A 25,314-nucleotide genomic window follows, 5' to 3' on the forward strand; every position below is an offset into this window, starting at 1 on the left:
TGCTCCGGCGGGGCTGAGACCCTCACAAAACGGGAAGAAGTTCCAACTGCGTGACCGTAAAACTCATCATCCCACCTGGGAAACTGCTGCCATGTAAGGGGCGAGAAGACACGTGTCCTGGGCCCGCACTGGGGCCGGGCCGCGCAACCGTGAGCCATGGGGCCTCTTCCTGCTTGCTGTGGGGTCCGCAATAAATAGCTGAGGGAGGGGTGGGGGGAGGCAAGCTCTCCGGAAAGATGACTTCCTTAGACGTGCCCGGCAGTACCCCATCTAAGTGGGCTGAGACTCAAAGCTGTAGGCCATGCAGGCTGGGCAATCTGTTTTCCTTTCTCCAAGCCTCTAACTGCTAAGTCCCTGACAGCGAGGAAACGAGAGAGATAGATAGATACCGATCTCTCTACTAGGAGGCCCAGAGAACATTTTTTCACAATTAGTAAAGAAATGCAAATGGACGTATAGAAAGGCACAGAGCAATGCAGCAAGGACAGTTAAATGAAGGGGTGCGTACTCACTCACTCCCCAACCCGCACCTGCAGGACCTGCTCAGGACTGCACCGAGACCTCAGCGCACCTGCTGCCCAGGTGCTCAGGGCCAGCACAGGGTTACAGACAACTTCCTTCCAAGGTAGAGATGGCGCAGACCCGAGAGGTGCGGAGGGGAGTTCAGGAGGAGTGTATAAAAGCTACCCTTCACCACCCCTCTCCCCCCGCGTTACACTGATGGATATCACCTGAAAGCCACGGTGCCACGACTCAACACGGAACTTTCTGCCGAGGGACTAATGTGTTTAGTGAGGAGTCGGGGCTGGAACCTGGCTGCCCAGTCTGCACTTCCCAGCAGGGAGAGCACGGAGGCCACTGAGTCTTTCTGCACCCGTGACTCCTTATCTGTGAAATGGGTCAGATGAGGATCCCAACGATACCACTCACAGGACTAACAGCACCTAGAACGCTAACTACTATTACCACTGACCTCTGAGAAAGCGGCTTATTCTCAGACATACACATTTGCTAAGTGCTTTTAAGTAAATGGGTTTGGGGAAATTTTGCCATTTACCTGAAATTACTGCATTCTATAAGGAGATGTGTCACATGCAGTTATTGTCAAAAGCCACACACACCAAAAAAAACTTATTTTTTAAAATCAACAATTAACTTTGGCAATTTCCTTCTCCTGGGACTGACTATAAGTAATTTAAGGAACTACAAGGCAGTTCAAAAGTCAGAATATTCTTCTGCCTAAGAGACTGCAGCTTATCCTGACCCCTTGGTCACACTCCCCCAACCCAGGGGCACCCCGCTTGCCCCTGGGCCTTCTCAGGGTCTTGCTCAACCTGTCCTACTGTAGAAAGGGGCGAATCAGAATATAATAAGAAATAAAAACAGATGAGCCCAAAAGTCACATGAAATGAACAAATTCTGGGGGGAGCTATCACCTCCTCTAACTAAAATGGTGACAATAAACACTTTAATAACTGAAAAAGCGCTCCCTTTCCAACGTCTTTCCAGTTCACATCCCTCTACTGTCAGAAGTCTGTCCACCGGAGTAAGAATCCAGTCGCTCTCTACCCCTGCGAAGCTACGTGGCTCAGACCCGAGGCCAGAAAGCACAGACCACGCTCCAACCTCATCTTCCACCTTCGGTCTCTCTTTTTAATACACAATCATCTCTCGTTTTAATAGATGATCAAGAAAAAACAGGATCTTCCCACTCTGCCCAGACACATGATAAGCACTGCAATGAACAGCTAACTGTGCACCCAAAAGCTGCTGGCCTTCATGTGTCCACTGTCCGAGGCTGCCACCCCCTCGGCCCACTGTGGTGAAGGCAAACCCATTCGAAAATAAGTTTTTAAAGTGATGAAAACCCACACTAAGTTTCCTTTCTTCATTCTTTGCAAAAGCAAGCCCAGATGGTTCTATGGAAGCTCACAGCATGACATCAGTCAACTCTCCAAAGGTACCACCTCGAAACCTCCAAACAGGAAGAGCAGTGGGTGCTATTATAGGAGATAACTTCCAAGAGCCCTGATGGCTTTAAATATTCGATTATTCACTGCACTGTAAAACAAAAAGGGTTTTTAATCAATTTTTCTAATTCTTTCAGCTACTAAAATGAAAAGCCCAGGCAAAAACAGGCCCCAGACTTAGAAGAGAATGTCAGGCTGGTCTGCATGAAGGTGTGTATGTGTGTTACGTGTATATATTTGAAACCACCATCCCGTTTAGGAACCAGAACCCTAACTCCTTAGAAGCCTTCCCCACGCCCTGGCCTGATGGTACCACCTCCTGGCTCCGGACATACCACTGTGCTGGCATTTAGGATAAACATTCCCTTGCTTTTCTTTAGAGTTTTGCCATTTATGAATCTACTGCTACATGATATATTGCTTCTTTTACTTGTCTTTGGACTTAATACGAAAGTAATCCTACTACACGCGTTCTCTTGTCACTTGATCCAGTTTGGATGGCTCATCTGCATTAATCTGCACACTGAGCTTTGTTTAATGCTCCATTCTGTGACTATACCATGAACTTATTCCTGCACTCTTGTTCATGGACATTTGCTTTCTCTCTGCCGTGTCCACGTATCCCAGAATACACTTTCAGAGCATCTCCGGGCAGAGGGATCGGCTAGGGGAGAAACTGCTGGGTCAGCGTTTATGAGGTGATGCCAAATGTTTTCCCAAATGGCTGGACTCCACATCTTCTCTAAAGCGTGTACTGTCTGTCAGATGAGCCCGAGTATTTTTTTAAGGATGCAACCATTTGGTACCTTTTACCAAAATGCGTTGAACAAGGAAACAAAAACAAGCATGTTACTGGACAAGAGATTAGTTTGAAATTATTTTTAGGTTCTAACCTCTCTGAGCTAACAGAACAGTAAACTAGATTTTTATATTTTGTCCAGAAAGTTTGAGACCGAAAGAACAGGATACCCCAGATGTTTCCCTTTCTATCTCTATCTCAACTGAATTCCCCTAATAGTTCCTCCTATTTAAGATTCCTTAAGAGGGCTTCCCTGGTGGCGCAGTGGTTGACAGTCCGCCTGCCGATGATGGGGATGCGGGTTTGTGCTCCGGTCCGGGAAGATCCCACATGCCGTGGAGCGGCTGGGCCCGTGAGCCATGGCCGCTGAGCCTGCGCGTCCGTGCGGAGCCTGTGCTCCGCAACGGGAGAGGCCACAACAGTGAGAGGCCCGCGTACCGCAAAGAAAAAAAAAAAAAGATTCCTTAAGAGTAATTGCCAAAAAGGAACTGCTGCGGAGACCTGCACAGAAACTCGGTCACTAACCGCCAAACAGCCTGTGTTCCAAAACTCAGTTAGCAAGTCCGCCGTTACTGGATTTCAGGAATGGATTTTCCCACAGCAATAATGCCATAGGTTGGTCTTAGGGTCTCAGGGATTCCAACAGAAGGCTATTTAACACACACAGTAACCCATCTGTGCTACTGGCGTAGAGGCTGGAGCAGAACTGGGGAGGAGGAGTGGAGGCCAAAAGCACAGACCTTGCTGCCGCTCCCAGGGGCGACGGGGCCAGGCAAAGGCACAAAGCGGTCCTCGCCTTCCTGCCCTCCCGCCTGCCAGGCCCTCCTCCCCAGGCTCCTCCTGTGGGCATTTTGCTGGACTGCACGGCCCAGACCAGCCTACCAGACCTCTAACACAGCAAGCAGATCTCAAAGGCTTGGTGGCAAGACCCCTCTGCACGCTTAAAAACCACTGAGGATCTCAAAGAGCTTTGGTTTCTGTGGGTTCTGCCTGTCACAGTCCAGCCACATAATATCTAGACATCGAATATCTATGTTAAAACCTAAAACTGAGAAAAAAATTTCTTTTTTTTTTGCGATACGCAGGCCTCTTGCTGCTGTGGCCTCTCCCGTTGCGGAGCACAGGCTCCGGACACACAGGCTCAGCGGCCATGGTTCACAGGACCAGCCGCTCTGCAGCATGTGGGATACTCCCGGACCGGGGCACGAACCTGTGTCTCCTGCGTCGGCAGGCGGACTCTCAACCGCTGTGCCAACAGGGAAGCCCTGAGAAAAAATTTTAAAGATTAATTTCTTGAAAAGTAATGAAAGGGACTTCCCTGGAGGTCCACTGGTTAAGACTCTGCGCTCCCACTGCAGGGGGCATGGGGTTCAATCCCTAGTCATCGGGATAAGATCCCACATGCCACACAGCACAGCCAAAAAAAAAGAAAAAAAAATTATATATATTTTTTTTTAAAAAAGGAAAATAACGATAATAAATCTATTACATGTTAAAGTAAGTAAGACTTTCTATTTAAAACTCTGTATTTCCAAAATCTACCAGGAAGAAGGCTGGCAGTGTTTTACACTTTTGAGACTGGCTTTAATGTATGCTTGGTAGAACATCGAGATTCTCACATCTGCTTCTGCCTTTAATCTGCTGTAATGTTAGGTGCCAGGCAGCCACTGGGAAACATCACTATACACTCTGGAAAGAATGAGAGTGAGGAAACGCTCAGACTCTATTGGCCTATTGTGGAAACAGCTTTAACTCACAGATCCCCTGAAAAGTCCCTGAGGAGCCCACGGGATCCTGGAGGCGCACTGTGAGATCCACTGCCCTAAAGCAATGTTCTTCAAATGCTTTTGCTGAAGAATTCCATCACCAAAGAAGTTTACTACATGTCCCCAATTATGTTTAAGTGTACTATTGTATCAGTCTATTGTACACCCCCAAATATATATTTGAAAATAATAAGCTATACATAAATATCTTTCAAAAGCTTTTGCTATTTTCTTCCCACACTCAGGAGATTCTGATGCACACACACCCTGTGGTGAACAAAGAGCTCCCGTCCGCCCTGGAATCAGCATTTCCTTTTCTTCAGCCAAGTTCCTCTTAACTACCGCTAGACAGTGATCTGACTGGGATAATCTGCATCAGGGACTAAAAATCATGCTGATACAGAGGGTGCTTCCTTGAGCAAACTTCCCTGAAGTTACATGGCTACCTGTAACTTCAGGCCAGGCTCTTCCAGTGGGTGAAATGGTGGCCGTGTGCACAGCTGGACCCTGAGTCCAGGAGCCCCGAGTGTGCAGGCCGGTCCTGCCTGGAGTCTGCCTGGGGGCCGGCCGCCCTCCGCTGGGCCTCCTCCCCTCTCCACAAGCTTGGCAGAAGTGGAGAAGGCTGCACACCTGCCCAGAGGCAGGACCTCGTCCCTCCGCTCTCCTGGCAGGACGGCAAGAACCGCGCCTTCTGGTTCACAAACAAAATAAAATGAAACCTGGGTTTTATTAAATTTTAATAAAATGCTGGGTTCACACACAGGCATCCCAGTCTAAGGGGCGTACTTCAGATCTGGAAAGGTCGGTTTTAAGGAACGTTCAAGCAATGGCTTAATCATTTCCTGGGGGGTACTTCCCTGGTGGTCCAGTGGCTTAAGACTCCGCGCTCCCACTGCAGGGGGCCCGGGTTTGATCCCTGGTCAGGGAACAAGATCCCATATGCCGCAACTATAAGACCCAGAGCAGCCAAATAAATAAATAATTTTTTTTTTTTTTTTGCGGTACGCGGGCCTCTCACTGTTGTTGCCTCTCCCGTTGCGGAGCACAGGCTCCGGACGCGCAGGCTCAGCAGCCATGGCTCACGGGCCCAGCCGCTCCACGGCACGCGGGATCTTCCCAGACCGGGGCACGAATCCGCGTCCCCTGCATCGGCAGGCGGACTCTCAACCACTGCACCACCAGGGAAGCCCATAAATAAATATTTTTAAAAAATCGTTTCCTGGGCTCTTCTGTCATCTTTTGTCCCTTCTTCCGGAGGTGGCAACAGAGAGCACAGGTGCCCCTTGGACCAGGCCCCGCATCAAGAACAGACGTGAGTCCCTCAGTGACGCAGGTGAGGCCGCCTGAGGAAGCGAGGTCAGCCTCTCGGAGCTCGCCTGCCACTCTGGCATCCTGTGCAGGACAACGACAGGCCTGGCCCTCAGCGGGTGCAGAGCAGCACATATGCTTAAGTCAAGGAGGGGAAGGGGGGCCTGAGGGCGGGTGGCGTGGACAGAGGCCAGGCTCTGGGTCAGGCCGGTGGGATGGACAGTGAGGAAGGGCTGGAGGAAGAGCGATCGTGAAGGAAAAGCGATCGGATCTGTCGACAGACAAGAAATCGGAGCCACGGCCCACTGAGCCTTGCACAGAAGATGCTTAACGTTTAATGAGACGAAATCCCGAACAAGACACGAAACCACACGACTGAGTATACAGTGAGAAAGTGACCCTTTCCTTTGTAAGTAAGTACAAACAAAGCCAAACTGGTAATTTTATTTCAATGTCTTATTTTGCAGGATCTCGTTAAGGCTAAAATCACAACAACTTGGGAAGAACAGCTCTTGAAGGTTGGCTCCTTCAGAATCTCGTGCTTATTAGGCTTTACTGTCATCTCACAGGCTGGTCACCCCCATAAATGAAACCGTTTACTAGGTGACCAGACAGCGGTGATGAGCTGCCAGCCGCTGGGGCACCTGAGCTGCCATGACTGCTGTCCCCCAACCCCTACCCCTGGTCTCCTCAAATCCTCGACCTCGGCGCACCCTTTCACCAGGCAGTCACCTCTTATTTCGCCAAGAAGAGCAAGGTTTTAAGATACAAGCTCACGTTTCTTCCCTTCTGCATCCAAATGCCTCTACTGCTACATTCTCTCCCTACTGATTTTAGAGAAGAAACAGGCACCGTCTTTCCTCGAATCACCTCTCCCTGATCCCAGGGCTTCTGTCGGCACCTGCTTCATCCATTAATTAGGCCCCCCCCGGACCCCTCTGCTTCTCTCTGCAGATGGATTCCAGGCCCCAGCCATCCACCACAGGGACAGTCCCCACCTCCCAGGGACACTGCGGGGACTCGGTGAGGGGAGGCATGTAAAGCACCAAAAACTGCCCGGCAGGTGCTCTGCAAACATCAGCTCGATAAATGAAAAGACAGGATACCCCAGCTCCCCACTCCCCAGTCCTGACCTGCACCACCAGGGGAAGAGAGCCAGGCCATCCCAGCCTGTGGCGCAGCAAGGCCACACGGTGGCCAGTGGCCATGCAGACGGGGAAACGGTGTGCGTGGCAGGCGGGCAGGCGTGCGCTCCTCTCCAGCTCCCATCTACTCGGGCTCCAAATTCTCCAAATAAGGCACTTGCGGAATCTGGGATTAAGGTGCTCTGTTACCTTATGTGCAGCCCAGAACTGCTGATCAAAATTAGTACTGAGACAGCTTTAACAATAAGGTCCCCAGAGGCGTGAGGGCCCCCAAATCAAGGACATCTTATAGTTGCTGAAGTATTTCAGGCAGCTGCACCTAACCACCAAAATCACATCACGCAGAATGCCAGGCCCAAAGAAGCAAAGCTGTCCTGGGGTCACTATGCCCCAGTGGGCAGGGGCTCACCCTCCCACGGACTCTTCACAACTGGCAAGAGAACCACCAGGGCGGCGTGAGGAGAAGGAAAGTTCTGAACCTAATCTTTCCTTCAGGGAAAAAATAAGCAGAGGTGAAATGCAAGGTGCCCCCCAGCCTGTCTGTCTTCTGTGCGGCAAAGCTCCCCACCCCTGCCACCGGCTGCAGTTTCCTCTGTAATTGTGTTTCCGAAGTTGTTAGCAGAACCTAATGAGCACATGCAGGGAAACTGCTTAACCCAGAGCTGAACAAACAAGGGCGCAGTCCACGGCAGCGGTCACTGCCCTAAATCAACAGGATGGAGTGACGCCCGCGGAGGAAGGGCAACCGAAAGGCAGCACACGTGGTAGGATGCGTTCAGTTGGAAAGGATGTGCTTCCATGTACATGAGGCTGCTTGCAGCACGGCCTCTGGGCTGTACAGGCTCAGGTGAGCTGCTGTCAGAGCTCAGGAGAAAGCAGTGGAAAGAAGGGGAAGCCTGAGCTTTGTGCATTTCACCCTCCTAATAAACAGGCAAGTGGTTGCTAATGGCAACAGAGTCCCCTCCCCCAATCTTAAATGCATGCACACAGCCGGCTCCGCTCTCTACAACATGCTACTCTGGTCATTTTTCTGCAATAAAGTCACCCACGCCATCCAGGTGCGCGAAGGCACACGCATGTATACGCGGGTGAAGGCCAGCCTTGGCGAGAGGAGCAAGACACTGAGAGAGGAACGCAATTTCATTTCAAATGCACAGTCAGGTATCCGCGTGAAGACAGTGACGGCATGCTGGCCACGTGGCCGGCAGTGAAAAAGATTACATCATCCCCTTTGTGCAGAGATGAACTGCGGGAGAAGCACCGCTCGCTAGTTCAAGCAGCACACAGAGCTGGGCTAGAGGAGGCTACGGTTTCCGTTGGCAAAAATCTCCCTTCTTTCTCCTTTGTGTCGAAAATAAAACATGCCCCCAAAATGATAAAAATCAAGCAGCTTAGTTTCACCAACAAATTCATATTTATCACTTCTCTGTGCCTTCTGAAGCACACTGTGTCTTAACAGGGTAATTCCTAAAATTGGAAAGGGAAAAAAATAGTTTTTTTTAAATAAACTAGGTAAGAAATCGGCAAAACATTTGTTCTTATTCCAGACTGCCTTCAGCTCCCCATCCCGGGCAAAGTGGCGTATTTACCGATTTAAACCCGGTCTCCGCGTTCTCGCCGTAAGATGGAGCTGCTCTGGGTGTCACAAAGCCAAGCCCGTCCGTGCACGTCCCCCAACAAGCCCCCAGGCAGGTTGTCACCAGGTCCAGAACCGCTCTGCTCATTTTAAAACGATTCTGTTAAACGGACAGGCCAGGAGTCAGCTCAGAATGACGTTACCGAGAACTCTGCTCACAAAATGCGTCCTGTGAGCAAACACGCCTGCCCTTTACGGTCGCACTAACCTCACCCTCCGGCCTTGGTGACAAAGTATCTGTGCCGAGAGGTCTGTCCAGCTGCCTGACCTCGACACATGCAAATTAAACACACAAAGGGCCAAATGAAGCCTGAACCACAGGACACATTTTCCTCAGTAATCTCCCTCGTCTAAAGCCCAGAAAGTTCAGCTGTTTTTCAAGCCGAAGTAATGAGGAGGGTGCCCACCTGACCCCCTCCCTTTTCAGCTGGAAGTGATGGGCGCAGGAAACAGGAAAGTCTAACCAATGTCTGACTGTCATGAGCTTTCTTTCACCCTGCATTTAGGATGGCTCTAGAGCCCAGATATCAATAAATCACAAATAACTGTCATCCTCTCCACTTCCAATCTACTTTACCATCAAGGCTCCCCTATACATTCCCACTGCTTTCTTCAATGGAGAAGCCACGTGTCTGCCTCTGAGAAACAACACACAGGTCAACTACCTACAGCCAGCCTGCCCCTCTGTGGACCTCGAGGTTATTAGCAGGTCCAGGCCGCCCTGTCTAGTCCCCACCTGGGGACTGTGTCTTGCTCACCTGTGTTGAGCCCAGCACCTGTGCCAGGCACTTGGCAGATTTTTCAGGGGGCTCAGAGTAGCGGGAGAAATCATCACCTTCAGAGGTGATGAACACTCAGGCTTGGACTCAAACCCCCGAAGTACCATCTGCAAGTTAATAAACTCCTTAGAGCACCAGGGTTACCTTCTATCAAATGAGGATAAGAATTTCTCACGTGCAGACGTACGCAGAGCATTAAAGGAAAAGTCAGCACAGTATCGAGCACCAATAGTGTCCAGCCAGTGTCAGCTCTGAAGACGCTCATCTGTTCCAAATCAGAGCCTAAAACGGCAGTTCCTGACCACGAAGAAGACTGGAGGAGAGGTGCCCAGTGGTCCGGGCAGCCACCCATCCTGGGTAGCGCTAATGAGGGGCTCACCCTCAAGGGGCGGAGGCACAGCACAAGCTCCCTCTGTTCAGGCAGGACCTGGGGCTCCTCTGTCGGCCCCCTACAGCACAGCACGGGGTGAAAGGACACTGCCTGGGGCCCTGGCTCCAATATCTCCCCTATTAACATTAATCTACCCATTAACATAAAATTAACTATCAAAGTAATGAATGGTTCAAATCAATGTATTTTACTTTCCTCATCTACTCAATGTCACTTAGAAGTGGCCGTCAATGCTACTAAAATACATTCAACACACTTCAACAGCAGCTGTCTTAACAAAAGGGTATGACACAGGATTTCAGTTACCTAAAGCCTAAGGAAGGACATTCTATTTCTTTCTAATTAAAGGGGTGGCGGGGAGGCTATAACATAAATGCATGATTCCTTCAAAATCTCCTTTATCATCTTAACTTGGTGTACTTATTACCGACTTCTAACCCTATGATTTCCTAATACACTACAAAGTAGAAGATGCATTTAAATTTCCCACACTCAAAAGTTAAAAGCAAGCAAGACAAAAAGGCAGCAAGTAGTCCATCTTTTTTATTAAGACGGCTAAGTTTACAGAGTCTAACTCATGAACTTTCGTATGCTCTCTCAGCACGGACTGTCAAGTCTTCAAACAAAATCAAGATTCATTTTCATTAATACAATGAAAACTCCTACATTACAAATCTACACTGCATATGTGTGTGTATGCATGTGTGTCCTGTAAGAAACCTACCACAAAATTCAGTGCACTTTCCAAAACAAGGTTCAAATGATTAAGAATTTCTTCAATGTAACTTCAATTTCTGAGTTAAACTATAAGAATGAATTCCTTTAAAGACTTATTTTTTTTTACTGTAACGGGATACACAAATTAGCAAAACTGTTCATGTAAAGCTGTGTATCACTACATTTGTAAATAAATTGCACATTATTAAATTTTTCCATAATTCAGACTGATCTTCCCTATAATTCTGAGGTTTATACCCATACATCAAAACAAGGGATTACAGCAGCGAAGTCCAAATCCCCAACGGTGACAGTAACAGGACATTCCCATTATCGTGAACTTGGCTCAGGCCTGAAGCCAAGGGCAGAAGGGGGAAGAGCCCATGCGTTCTGATGCCAGGCCGAAGGCGCATCTCTGTGGGGTTTCCTGGCGCCAGCCCCCTGCTCAGCAGGCGGAGGTGGGGGAAGGAGAGAGGGCAGCAGACTCTGCAGCTCCTTTCAGTTTGGGGGACACACATCCTACTGTTGTGGGCAGAGGGACCAAGGAGAGGCCAGGAGTGGGGTGAGGGTCTCAGCAGAGGGGGACGGAGCAGGGTGCAGCTCCAGGGCAGACTCTGGCGGGGAGCTGCAGAAGGTCACCTGGAGTGTGCCTCGCCAGCACTTGGGGACATTCTCGGAGGCTGGGAGGGAATGTCTCTGACGAAGAGAGAGACAGATGCAAAGGCAAAATCAAGGTGATAAGGCTTCCCTGGTGGCGCAGTGGTTGAGAGTCCGCCTGCCGATGCAGGGGACACGGGTTCGTGCCCCGGTCCGGGAAGATCCCACATGCCGCGGAGCGGCTGGGCCCGTGAGCCATGGCCGCTGAGCCTGCGCGTCCGGAGCCTCTGCTCCGCAACGGGAGAGGCCACGACAGTGAGAGGCCCGCGTACCGCCAAATCAAGGTGATAGTAACAGCCAAGAGATGTCACCCTTTTCCTTCCCCTGTCCCCAGCTGTCACGTGGAGGGGAGTGTTGAGGATGAATGGAGGGGGGACGGGAGAGAGGAGAGCTGAAGAATAAACCAACAGCCCCTTCCCTTTGGCTGCTCTGCAGAAACAGGAGGTGGCGGGCTGAACTGGAGAAGATGAGAGTTTGGAGTTGGATGAAAGAGTGATATTTTGGGTTAAACTGGTCTGGACCCTTAATACCCAGAGCATCCCCATCCTAAAAGCCAGAAGAGAACTGACAGCCACGGGCCTACCTGAGAAGCTAGCAAGAGGTGGAGGAGGCACGTGAGGCGAAGCCAGCCCATCCCTGTTTGTTCCATCCCATGTCCCGACAGTTCAGTTAAAGTGGCAATGAGATTTTATGGACAGACTTGTCATTTAAAAATACTGGCAAAGGACTTCCCTGGTGGCGCAGTGCTTAAGAATACGCCTGCCAGTGCAGGGGACACGGGTTGGATCTCTGGTCCGGGAAGATCCCACATGCCGCGGAGCAACAAAGCCCATGCGCCACAACTACTGAGCCCACGTGCCACAACTACTGAGCCTGTGTGCCACAACTACTGAGCTGGCACGCCTAGAGCCCATGCTCCGCAACAACAGAAACCACCGCAATGAGAAGCCCATGCACCCACCACAACGGAAAAAAAAAAAAAAAAGAGCCGATTCCATAGGCTGTATCATTTAATTAGAATGGGAATCATCTGGCAAGTTGGGCTTCAGGAGGTCAAAGCCCTGGCTGGCAGTGGTGACAAGGAAAGCACAGGCCGGCAGTCATCCTGGATCCTGGAGCACCAGGCAACCCCCAGCCCCGCACACCCTTTGCCCACGTGTTCTTCTCAATGGCCTCTGTGTGCACAGGCGGAGACGGCCTTACAATCAGCTCCAGGCGCAGAAACGGTCTGTTGCAAAGGCCGCAGATCCACACAGGGAAGCTCTTCTACTCCGAGGCATCGTCCATTCATTCCAGTAGAACTGTTCCCAGCCTGGGCCAACATACACCATCATTACACAACGACAAGCACAGCTCTTAAGAAAACATGATTTTTGTTAGCAGCAGCCTCAAAAATAATCTAAGCCCTTCTTTTCTTAATTCAAAAGTGGAGGGCGGGGTGTAGGGACTGACTGCAAGCACTCCCCCGAATCAGAAACTTCGTTGTTGCCGAGAAAGACTGAGCCATTTGAAACCGTCCACTGTTCTAGCTGAACTAAGAAGCATCAGCGAAAGAAGGGCTCCGATTTCTGGGGTTTACTAATGTAGAAATTATGCCAGCATTTTCAACAGGTGCAAACGAGCTTTCACAATAACCAAATTTAAACACCATGGACAAGTGCATCTACCACAGGATGGCACGTGGATGCTAAAAGTTGAGAATGGTGAACGCTGAGAACAGTTACACAGGAACTATATTAGAGACACTGTGTCACAGCAAATGCTCCTTGTCACTGACCCAAAAGATGCACTAGCTTTTACAAACTTTATGTCAATAATATTCTAGGGTCTGCTGCAGGGAATCTTGAACATGTAGCACTCAACGTTAAAATACTCAGCTTCAGGCTGGCACGCACACGCCCCGAACCTCATTCTCTCTGCGCTGCCAGCTCTGGTGACTGCGACCTGCTATAAGAGCCGGACCCATTCCTGAGTGACCTGCCAGGGTGCACCAGGAATCGCTACTCCCTAAGCTGACGACAAGGAACAGAGCACGGAGCCCCCAGGCCACCGCCAAGCGTGCTGCTTCCTGCTACATGGGCTTCAGCGAAGAGCCAATGTGGCTGCGATCCCACTGGCCCATCAGAACTTCAAATCTATTTTAATGGTCCCTGCTTATTCTTCTAATATTCTTAAAACGATAGTTCAGCGATATCACAGGGTAGTTTGATTTCTAGGAGGTGGCCTGAAAGCCTAGTCACTAAGTATCAATTCTATAGGAAAGCATATTCTAGAATACAAATAACCAATTCAGAAAAGTTGGCCATAGGTTGCTTGTGAGTATTCTACATATTCTACTGTGAAAACTCAAACATCTCTGAGAGCCGTGAAAGAAAGCATCAATTCCCATGTCCTCTCCCACGTCAGAGACAAAACTCAGACTTTTCTACGGCACTGGCCCCACTTACAGCAGACACAGCTGAACCAAAGACAGAAATCCTACGCACTTCTACGCCCAATGCTGTCAACTAAAAAGGCAATCACAACTTCAGGATGCATTCCCCAAACTGGCAACTTCAAATGCAAAATAATCATCCTTATGAAAAATAGGTTATATTTTTTAAGGTATTAGGATCTACTTACATGAAAGAAACATCAAGCCCTGTGTTAGAAGTGCTCTATCCAAAGGCCTCGAAATTTTTCCATGATGTTTTAATTTCTTCATTTTAACCAATGGACCTGAAGCATAAAATGCTAAATGAACTCCCCTCTGACAAGCAGTGAGTGAGCAGTGCGGCCAAGCAGGCCCCGCGCAGGATGTGAGTCACCCCACCCTGGAGCAGCCCTGCTGCACATAGGTGGTGATGGGGGACTAGCTAGTTTGTGGAACAGCAATGGGAAGCTCAGACAAAGCCTTTGCTATTTTTGTTTTTTAGAAATATCCTCTGTTTGATGAATTAGGAGGCTCTAGGCTACTGGCATGCCTATACCAAAAACTAATCACACAAGATAAAAACTAACGAAGAATGTACACAAATAAGGAAAAAAATCCTGCCAGCACACAAGAGACAGTCAATACGGTCTTTTAATGCACGTAATTATTTTCATGACATATGTTTTCCTTCTAAATGCATGAGAAAAGTAAATGCTGAGGGGGAAAAACTAGTTTGGCTTACAGCCTCCTGCTGAATAGTTTTTTTTAAACCCAGAAATTACATTTATTATAAGACACTGTTTTGTCATTATCATCTCTATCCGAAGTGCTATATCATTCCCAAAATTTTCTAATTCAAGAGATTCCCATAATGAAACTGGCCATTATAGTAGGTACATGGAAACTCTTTTCAATCAAGTGCTACAAACATAAAGAAAAACCAACCAAGGACTCTGGAAGCTAAGAACAACTTAATGGGGGTAGGAGGAAGTTTACTAGCATTGAGGAATATAGCCTCAAATCAAAGTGAAACTTTTTTTTTTTTGACCACACAGCGTGGCTTGCAGGATGTTAGTTCCCCGACCAGGGATCGAACCCGGGCCCCCAGTGGTGGAAGCCCTGGACCGTGAGGGAATTCCCAAAGTTAAACTTTTTTTAAAGAAGAAAACACGGGTTGAACTTTGAGGAATGAGGGTAAATGTGAACGAAGAGGAAAGGAGAGTGACGGCCGCGGCAGGGACAGGAGCGCAAACGCCCAAACGCTACAGGAAGCAGAGAAGCCTGAGAGTTCGAGCCACAGCTCAGGGGTCAGAGCACCCGGGTCTCTTCACTGGGCACACCCTGCCCCATGCTCCTCCCCCCGAGGAGGGGAGACGGTGTCCACCCCACACCTGTGCACTCGCGGGTGCAGCCGAGGGAGGGGACTCCCCCTGCTCGTCCCTGCGTGTCTGTCCTCGAAGTCCCCTCGGCTGGAACTCAACGGACGAGGTGACTCAAAGCGCACCTGTAATTCACCTTCCCAAGTGGAGAGGGTGGCGCTGTGTTTGCCATCGCTGGTTTATTCTCCCACAAGGCAGGGGACGGTGAGAACTTAAGGGTTTGCTGACCGAGCAATCACGGAGTAGATTAAAAAGGTCCCACGTTATTAGGTTTTCCTCCTAATATTCATTTGTGAGAGAGTGTGGATACAGAATCAGAAACTCCTCTATGCCTGGCAGACAACACTTTATTTTCCTCTTGTGAGGACTCCCCAAAGGAAAAACCGTACCAATTTTAATCATATTATTAATCATAAAAATTGACCAGACTTCAGATTTACATAGGATTGGTCTCCTATGTGTTCTCTGTTAACCACATAGTCTATGTAAGATACAAAGGATGAGAAAAGATAGTGATTTACTGTATCTTTACTGCATACACAGATACATACACTCATGTTGTAAGGCCATGTTAACGTAATGGAGAAAAGAACTTGCCATCCGTCAGCTGAAAATGTGGAGTAGAACAATAAACGGGTGGTTAAGAGCACGATTTGGATTCCGAGCCTGGCTTTGCCACTGGGGAGCTGTGTGGCCTTGGATAAGTCACTTAACTTCTCTGTACCTCAGTTTCCACATCTGTAAAACAGTACGTCCCCCTTGTAGCGCAGTAGTGTAGGTCACAGTTAATACAAGTCAGGAGCTCAGGCCAATGCCTGGCACATGCTAAGCACCATAAGGCCTGTGGCTGGTTGCTGTTATTCGGAAGGCTGTTGGGATGATGTAGTTTACTTTTAATTATATAATTATAATTTAATTTTTTAGTGAAAATTATAGTGCTCAAATATATTACACTGCTACAAAAAATATTCCAAACTTGCATGGAATATAATTTGTCCCACATGTGGCATCAAGAGGCTTCACTACTCATAGAACGAGCGCACCCTAATGTGCTAACGTAGAAGCAAATAAAATCACAGTGTCTGAGCTAAGAGAAGAAACAAGAAATAAAATGATCAAATACATGTCTTAGTTGTTACTGCTTTGCCCTCTTCAAATTGTGTTATTTAAAATCATAAAAGAGAATGCAAAGAACGCTAAAAAATCAGTTTTAGAACTGAAAAGTTCTCTATATCCAACAATATAAAAATCAGCCTATAATAGGAATCGAGTTTCAATTAAATAAAAGGTTCTAAAAACTTTTTTTTAAAAGCACATAGTCTAAAGTCAGGACCAACAGCTGGTCCTACCTACTCCCTCTCAGACTGCTCGCAAGGCATCTGATAAAGAACATTCTAGCTGAGTACTTGTGTTACTGTGTACAGATTTTATAATCATACTAAATGATTAGTAAAACATCCCAAAATCTGCCTACTTCATAATTTCTACCTGGTTTCCCTAAATCAGTATCATTTAATTCCCTATTATGATATAAGGCAAATTTATGATGTTCAAAGGATAATTATACATCATTAATTATAAATTAAATGTATATGAGATTGGCCCAAAACAAGGCCTATATATATATATATATATATATAATTTTTTTTTTTTGCGGTACATGGGCCTCTCACTGTTGTGGCCTCTCCCATTGCGGAGCACAGGCTCCGGACGCGCAGGCTCAGTGGCCATGGCTCACGGGCCCAGCCACTCCGCAGCATGTGGGATCTTCCCGGACCAGGGCACGAACCCGCGTCCCCTGCATCGGCAGGCAGACTCTCAACCACTGCGCCACCAGGGAAGCCCAAGGCCTGTATTTTTAAGTTAATATGAAAGAGAGGTCTTTGGAAAATATTCTTCTTTGAATGAAGCCCTCAAACTGTTGTAGCAGTCTTCACCAAAAATAAGTTCAGTAGGAAAAAAAAAAAGCCTCGATTTAACAATGATAAACAATAAAAAAAAGAGAACCAAAGTGACGTTTTTGTTTCTTTCAATGTACTGAAATGAAATGCACTGCTATTTCCCTAAAACACTATCACCAGTACTTTAATCACTCAAGCTCTAGGGACCCCAGAACTACTCTTACAAACTTCTGTTTCACAGTTTAGGAGAAAATAATGTAAATTTCAAGTTTTTATCATATTATATCCAAAATAGATTTTGCCAACAGCTTTAATGAAGAAATCCCATCTTGACTATATGAAAGGGGAGGGAGGTGGCATAGAGAGAAAAATCCAAGTTTAAGATCCTCTAAAATTCAAACCAGTTAGTAGACTTGCAGAATTTTATCAGATATTGATAACTGGGGTCTTGTCTTCTATGACTTAGAACTTTTCACCTTCAGTGAAACAAAGGTAGTCTTTCTCTCTCCCCGTCTCCCGAAAGCCTAGAGAAGAAGCCCACACACCCCTCCCCAAAGGAGGCCCGCAGCCTGCCTTGCCTCCTGTGTCAAAGGACGTGGTACACACGCCCACTGCTTGCAGCTGAAAGGGTTTTGAAAAACGTCTGGCTGCTTCACAGATGCTTGGCTTGGCTCTCCTCCCAAATATGTTTTTAATGCTGATAATGCTTAAATGCAACTGTTCACAGCAAGGGAAAGAGTGAGGGGAATGAAAATCTGCTGTTATATATAAAGGGGAGGGGGGAACGGGCTCAAGATAACAGCTTAGCTAAAATTTTACAGTGATTTTCACATAAATACATCAGTCCTTCCTCATCTTCCTGCCACCAAGAACCCCTTCTTCTTCATTTATCCCCACTGTGAAGCTCATGATTTGAAAGCATCTCCCTACTGAATTGCATTTAGTAGATAAAAGCTGACCCCATTTTTAGAAATCATTTATGTTAGAATAAACCAATGGAACCACGTTGCATTCATAAAAGCAAATAAACTTCAAGCTTCATTTAGTTTCTAAAGCCTTATTCCAGAAACCTGTATGATTCCTATTAACTTTTATTATTACTATTTGAAAACCTGTTACTCACAGACTGAAGACGAAATCCTGTAAAATAGCAAAACTTAGGTTTCAAAGGAAGAAAAGCCAGGCAAGGAGTTTAGAAAGGAACGGTTATGGAGACAGGGAAACCTAGGGAACGTTCTAGAAGATGGAACTCTGGGGTATTCCCAAATTTATCAATTATGTGTAAATTACTTCAAAATCAGGAAAATATTCCTTCTGCTCCTATCACCATCCCCTCCCCCGCAAAATCCTTCTTTTAAGGAGAGTCTCAAAGTCTCAAACTTCAAGGGACCTTCCCTAGGGATTGGTGGGGGGGGACTGCTCCCCTTTTAGACCCCACACAGCTCTCTATCCACCCCTCGGCATTCGCTGAACTGAAATCTGTACTTCCATTAGGAATTTCACAGTCATGTATGTTCCTGTATCTTCCCCCTCAACGAAACGTGAAGGCAGACAATGGTGGAAACAATGTGGGTTTTTAGCGTTGGCTCAACCAGATCAGAATTCAGGTCTACAGCTGGGAGGCCCCATCTGTGAAATGGGTGGCACCTCATGGGGTCAGGGAGAATTAAACAGGGAAATCAATTCCCGGTCAAGCGCCCATTGAATATGAGTCAGTGACGTGCTGATTCACTGCTTGACATCTCCATCTCTCCAGGGATTTGGGGGGACCGGGAAGGGGAGTAGGGGGAATGAACGCTATTTCTTCCACACTGCTGTGCTTGTGCCTTTCTTTTCAGCAAAGACAACACGGATCCAAACTTTGAGACCATGAAGGTTGCCCCTGCAGATTGAGTCACTGCATATAATTCTTATCCTGTACATTTCAACCAAGTATAGGAGGAGAAATACTAGCTTTATTTTGAAGAACACTCACACAAGCACTGAGAAGGGCAGGGGGACACGGGGCAAGGAGGTCTGTACTGCTGATCAGAATAGAGAGTTATAAAATAATTATTAGGTTCTCCATCAAAAACAAATGGATAGGCATAATTTGTTAGAATACCATTTACATATTCTGGAATTATTCCTGGCAGTTTAACAGTTGAATTATCAATATTTTTTTTACTTTATTGACTATTCAAAACACCCTGGGCATTCCGCTGTGTATCTCAAGTCTATGGCCAACAATTCCAGGTTGTGTGTAACCTCCTCCCATCCTTATGAAGATCAGGCGAACAACAGCATCATTATCACCATCTTCGGCATCACCATTCACTGAATTGATACCATCAGCTGGCAGATCTCCTAATCTGACGAAGGGCCTGTTTTTCTACCTGTCTTGCGTGAGAAAACTGAGGTTTACAGGGGCTAATTGACTTCACAGGTTAAACCAGAGACTTGAAACCCAGGACCCCGCAGCTCTAAGCAACACCATTCAAGACCAAACAGAAAACACTGCAGTTGTGCTCCCAAGCTCTTTACAAAATTGCATTGCAAGACTTCAACTTTTAAAGGACCATTTCATGAATTATTTATTTAAATGAAAAAAGCGTGTAAGGAGTTACATTAAAAGGATGAACACTCAACTGTCTCTTTACTAGGGTCCTGAATGATATGCACAAGGAGATCCTCATCTAGAAACTGAACGAGAGACAGAGTGCCCACAGGCCCTGCCTCCGTCCCGCCCCCCCACGCAGGCTGCAGGAGTCACGGGAGTCACGGGACGCGGTGCACATGAGTCCACGTGTGGTGACAGAGCGCTGACCCTGGGAACCAGAGTCACAACATGCAGAGGTTACTGCCTACCGCGCCACGCCATAGGGAAAGACCCTGCCGCTGACGTTATGATTTAAAGTAATGCGCGAATTAATGAAAGGGTTCAAATGGGCATCAAAGAAAACACTGAAGTGCTTTTCTTCACGACACCTAAACTCCTGGCTCACAGAAAACCATTCCCAGCACGCAGGGAGTCGGTTCACCTCCAACACCTGCCACACCCCCTCCAAAAACAAAATTGCTGAGCCTTTTTCTAATTTTCCTCATGTTAGAATCTGTGACATGCCCATTATTTCAAGAAATCTGACCCAAACTCCACTTTCTCACTGTAAATATCACTCTGTATCTCTGACTTCATCTGAATGTTACAATCACTTTAAAAGCCACGAAAGGGGCTTCCCTGGTGGCGCAGTGGTTAAGAATCCACCTGCTAATGCAGGGGACACAGGTTCGAGCCCTGGTCCGGGAAGATCCCACATGCCGTGGAGCAACTAAGCCCATGCGCCACAACTACTGAGCCTGCGCTCTAGAGCCCACATGCCACAACTACTGAGCCTGCGAGCCACAACTACTGAGGCCCGCACGCCTAGAGCCTGTGTTCTGCAACAAGAGAAGCCACCGCAATGAGAAGCCCGCGCACCGCAAAGAAGAGTAGCCCCCACTCACCAGAACTAGAGAAAAACCCGCACGCAGCAGCGAAGACCCAACGCAGCCAAAAATAAACAAATAAAATAGATACAACATTAAAGAAATAAAAAATGTTAAAAAAGAAAGCCATGGAAAATAAAAAGGGGAATGTATCTTATATGGCTCCTCCTACACGTTCAATTGATGACAGGCAGGCAGAATAGGGACAGTGGCTTAAAACAAAATAACTATTCAAGGTAATATTTTAAGGTAATTTTGCCCAACAAAATAGCATTAATGCTAAGAAAGAAGAAAAATAGTTGGGCCATGAATTCTACTACAAATCATAGCAACCTGTAAATTAAACCCAGGCAAGCAGGTGTGGGCTCAGCTTTGAAACAGTCTCCCTCTTCAATACCTAGCTATCAAGTCCTGACCAACATTATTGGCCAACTAATTATCTATCAATCAAAGGGTCTACGGGGACAGAGATGAAGCTGCTAAGTTCAGGCACCAGTCAGACATTTTAAGCACCAAGCTGGTCCATGAGCTCAGTGACTGCACAGAGGGTTTTATGTCTTCAACTGTGCTGTGTTCACTTCCATGTGTGTCAAGGCTACAACTGTCGGTTTCCACCCGACAACTGCTGGAAACAGCAGGTGTCTGCGCCATGTGTGCGCACCCATCTCCAGCGTGCCACGCCGGCCCGTCTGCACTAATGCTGATTCTCTGATGTTCAAAGCGACAAGCAAGCCGTCTCCTCTCAGCCCGACTTCCCGCCACACCTACAGCCACGCGACAATACCGCTGCACCTCGCACTTCTTAGTCACTGTGTCCACAGCCACGTTAGGACAGAAGGCGAATACTTCCGGGATGCTGTCAGAGGGAAAAATCACTCCGTAATGCTGACAAGCAGACAGGCAGGGGTTCCAACCCTCTCTCAGCAGCTTAGCACACCAAGTTATCACATGGTGCAATCGGAGAGAGGCCTAGAAACTTCCCTCTGAATACCTGTCTCAAGTTATGAAACAGGTTGTTTTATAGGCAAATCCATAAAGGAACAAAGTAGCTCAGCAAGTGTTAAGGTTGTGGGATTTCTTCCTGGTGTTGAAGACGCTCTAAAATTGACCATAATGATGGCTGTACAACTTGGTGAATACACTCAAAAGCCACAGAACCATACACTTTAAATGGGTGATTTTGACACTATGTCAGTTATATCCCAATAAAGTGACACCAAAAAAGAAAGGGTGTTTAGAAATGTTACAAAGACATTCTTCAGAAAACATCATTCTGTAACTGATTATTAAAAACGTATCTATGGAATGGAGGAGAGGTCACTTTGAATAGATACAGTACAGTTACTTCTTCTCTCCTAAAAGCACACAAAGTTTTGGTATATACAAGAGTAACTAAAATAGTAATAATGTTTACCACCTTGGCCAAATATTCCTCAGGAGAAATAAGTGCATATATTCAAGTTAAGGATCCCTGAACCCAACAGCTCTGTTTGATGCACTGAATAGAAAGACGGCTACTTACGAATTCATTACCTTTGCTTTGGCAAGTGGTTTATTACAAGACTAAGGCCTGAAGAATAAACACATAGCTTTTACATTAAGACTAACTTTTTTACATAAAATGCTTTTTGTCACTGTATTTAAAAAGCACAAACGTTTTAAGATTTATTTTTAGTTTCTGGGGACCTTTCATGGTCTGGCAAAAAGCTTTATTTAAACTGCCTCACCAAAGGCACTACAAACCACCACAATTCCGTATCACTTGGACTTTAACTCTGAGAAATTAACAGTTCAATAAAATTAGCTCGGTTCCTACCATAAATAAATAATTTGTTAAATAGGTGATCTACCTAACAGACCAGGTCAGTCAGTTCAACCTTCAGTTACAATTTTCATGTTTCCTCAAAAATGTTTAGCTTCATCAGTGAAACCACAAAAAGCTTACTTTCCCTATCCAAAAGCTTTTGACAACTTTCCTGTGAACTCATTCCACAAATACATGCTTGTAGATTAGAATGGGTATACAAAAGTGCTTAAATTTCATTTGTGGTTTTCACATTTTGGCTGTGGAAGAAAAACTACTTTTCCTTTTTTAAGAAGGTCTCCAGTTTCCATAAATTAAACCACCTTTGGACTTAGCAGAATGATCACTGGCCAACATCCCACCTCTGAATCGCTAAAACTATTACGTTTTATACAGTTCTTTACAGTTTTCAAAGCATGTAACCAAACCAAATTAGCTCACCTAATGACTAACCCAGCCTGTAAGATAAATACATTTATGGTCTATACTTTAGAAACCAGGGACTCCAGGGTCAAAGATGAGACATCACCATTTACTGGAGATAATACAGCCCGAAGTCATAATCAAATCCAGGTCTTCCAGCAGCTTTTAAAAAAAGATCTGATCTATTTTATTTCTAGAATTTATTGGTTTGTATGAATGAATTAGACTGTATTGTAAGATGCTTAAAATATACTTTTAAAGTATCAAAAAATTATCTGAAAAGAAACGTTTTACAAGTAGCAAAATACACTTCCTAGGTTTCCAGTATATTCTGTATATGCCATGGGAGAATGGGTAATATTTTGTCTCGGCTTTGCTCTGTTTTTCAGAGATATCATTTTCCCCTTAATTTCTTAATATATCAGAGCTTCCTCAAAAAGAACAAATATTCTTAAATGAGGTCTTCACTAATACTTTACTTAGATAAAATTTTCCAAGTTATTGGAATATATAACTTAGGGCCAAGTAAAATTTCTGTCTTTTATATAGTTTTTATGAACTATAATTTAAAAAGAAAAATAATGCATTTTAACCTAAAACTAATATTTTCTTGTCAATATTCTGCATTATAGACATTCCTTGAAAATAATCTAGCTTTGGAGATAAGAGCATACCTTTTTAAAAAAAAAATAGCCATTTCAGATCTTTTTATAAATAAAGCACTTTTAAATGCCCCACAGCTCTGTTAAATGACCTGATATGACAATTCGTACATTCCTCTTAATAGGCTGACGTATCTGCTTCCATGAAATGGACTAAATACATTTTGCATTGCAATCTGCAATCATTACAGTGCTTCCCTTTATTTGTAGATGCAATATTATAGTTAGAACAGAAATAATTTTCACTACTCATTTCACTCCCTACACTACACCAAATGTGATTTTTCAATATTGATTCTCTAAATACAGATCTCAGTCTATTTCCCCCTAACTCAGTTGTGGGGTAAATCTTCCCCCAAACAGATACTGAGATTACAAGCTGCCTCACAGGAGCTATCCGCCTCTGACCAGCATCAGGCTTTTTACCAGCATTACTGGCAGTCTCACAATATGGAAGGTTAAACATGCCAAGGCAGCTGCCACCCTACCCACAGATTAGCCAAAGAAGAAGCATTTCACCCATTCACTGGTCTGGCCACCAGCTTCTAAGGTCACAACTGCCTGGTCCCAACATCCACTGCCCAGCTCGTCCAAATGTCAACACTGAATTGTACTTTTTTATCCTCTGCCATTCATTCTACCTCTGATACTACCAGTATTGCTCTATGGGCTTAAAGTAGTCAGTCCATGGCATCATGCTGTCATTACATCCTTTGCAGAGTAAGTAACCTCATCAGCATTTTCAATGATAATGACAGAGTAAATCTTTTAGGTTTATCTGGTAGAGAGGGAGAAAAAGTTAACCAAGATCTTATAAAGTGATAGAATAAATTGTACTTTATTTCTACTATACCCAGAGATAAGAGAGGGAAGGGAAAATATTTACTAAAGGATAAGGGGCGGCGCAGTTATCTGCTTTCTCAAGAACTTAACAAGCTGTCATTTCAGGATGGTGAAGTCTTACACCTTGAACTGGTCTCAGACCTCAGTCCCAGCCAAGTCCCAGCCTTTCTGATGAATCTTATTATTCCCCACCCCTCTGCCACGATCTAGATGCTTCACCTTTCTGTTCAATCACTCACCCCTCCCTGCGGAAGCCTGGTACTTCCCACTCCAGATCAAGCTCTGATCTGTCCCAAGATCCCATCCGATCTCAGTCCCAAATCCCACCAGGTGCTGAAGCTGGATTAGTTACTTCCTTTTCCCACAGAGCCTGCCCGAGCTCCCCCGCTGCAAGTACAGCAGGTCCTTACACCAGCTGATCCTACAACATACAGAAAAATATTTTAGAAACTCCATGTTTTAAGATTTTCTTCATCCTTTTTAAAGTTTCAATTTGGTGAACTTTTGCAGTATACAGCATATATGAAGTAAACAAAAACACAGATGTTGAAAATACGCGTTTTTTTAACTGATTTAGTGTGCAATTTTTTTTTATAAGTGTGTTACCCATGGTTCGAAGGATGAACACCTCTCTCTCTTTCTACTCTGTGTGTGTTGCATAGGACACGGGGGACAAAAGTACGAACATCCACTCATTCATTTAATAAATACGTCTTGAACACCCACCAGGTGCCACATGCCAAGTTAGGCAACCGTGTCAGACGGTTCCTGTCCTCACTGAGCTAAGAGTCCAGGAAAGCAGGCACACATGAAACAATGCATACCACCAATGCAATCCAGTAGAAAGCTGGGGATTACAGGAAATAAAGGGAACATACTGGGGGCGGGGAGGGGCGCTAATGTAGAGGTTAAGACAGCCTATCTGCTAACATCTAAGAAAAAACTTAAATGATGGTTAGAACTTAACCAAGGGGTAGGGGTGTAGGGAGGGCACGTTCACTGAAGCCAGAAGGAACAGAGGCCACAGGCAGGTGGGTATGTCTGTCGTATTCAAGGACCTAAGACAAGGCCAGTATGACAGAAACATGCAATCAAGAAGGACAGTGACAAAAACACAAACTTGGCCCCTACCAGCCATGCGACCCTGACAACCATTTCGCATCTCTCATCTTTAACGTCTAGCACTATAAAATGAGAATAGCAAGACCTACCCTGGCATGACTGTCGGAAGGATTAGATAACTTACGTACCTCTTA

At 46.1% G+C, this 25,314-nt stretch overlaps 1 protein-coding gene across 4 annotated transcripts in view; it reads right to left on the reverse strand.

Moving 5' to 3' along the window:
• TRIO (trio Rho guanine nucleotide exchange factor) overlaps positions 1-25,314 on the reverse strand; it is a 370,973-nt gene that overhangs the window by 258,071 nt on the left and 87,588 nt on the right. Inside the window, exon 1 of one of the 4 annotated variants that reach the window (XM_082837246.1) lies at positions 8,578-9,885. The exons of the other annotated variants lie outside the window; for them this stretch is intronic. The gene's annotated coding sequence lies outside the window, so the exon portion shown is untranslated. Of the gene's footprint in view, positions 1-8,577; positions 9,886-25,314 lie in introns of those variants that run through there. 4 annotated transcript variants of the gene reach the window in all.

The sequence above is a fragment of the Leucopleurus acutus genome (assembly GCF_964270905.1).
Source record: "Leucopleurus acutus genome assembly, chromosome: 3".
NCBI lineage: Eukaryota > Metazoa > Chordata > Mammalia > Artiodactyla > Delphinidae > Leucopleurus > Leucopleurus acutus.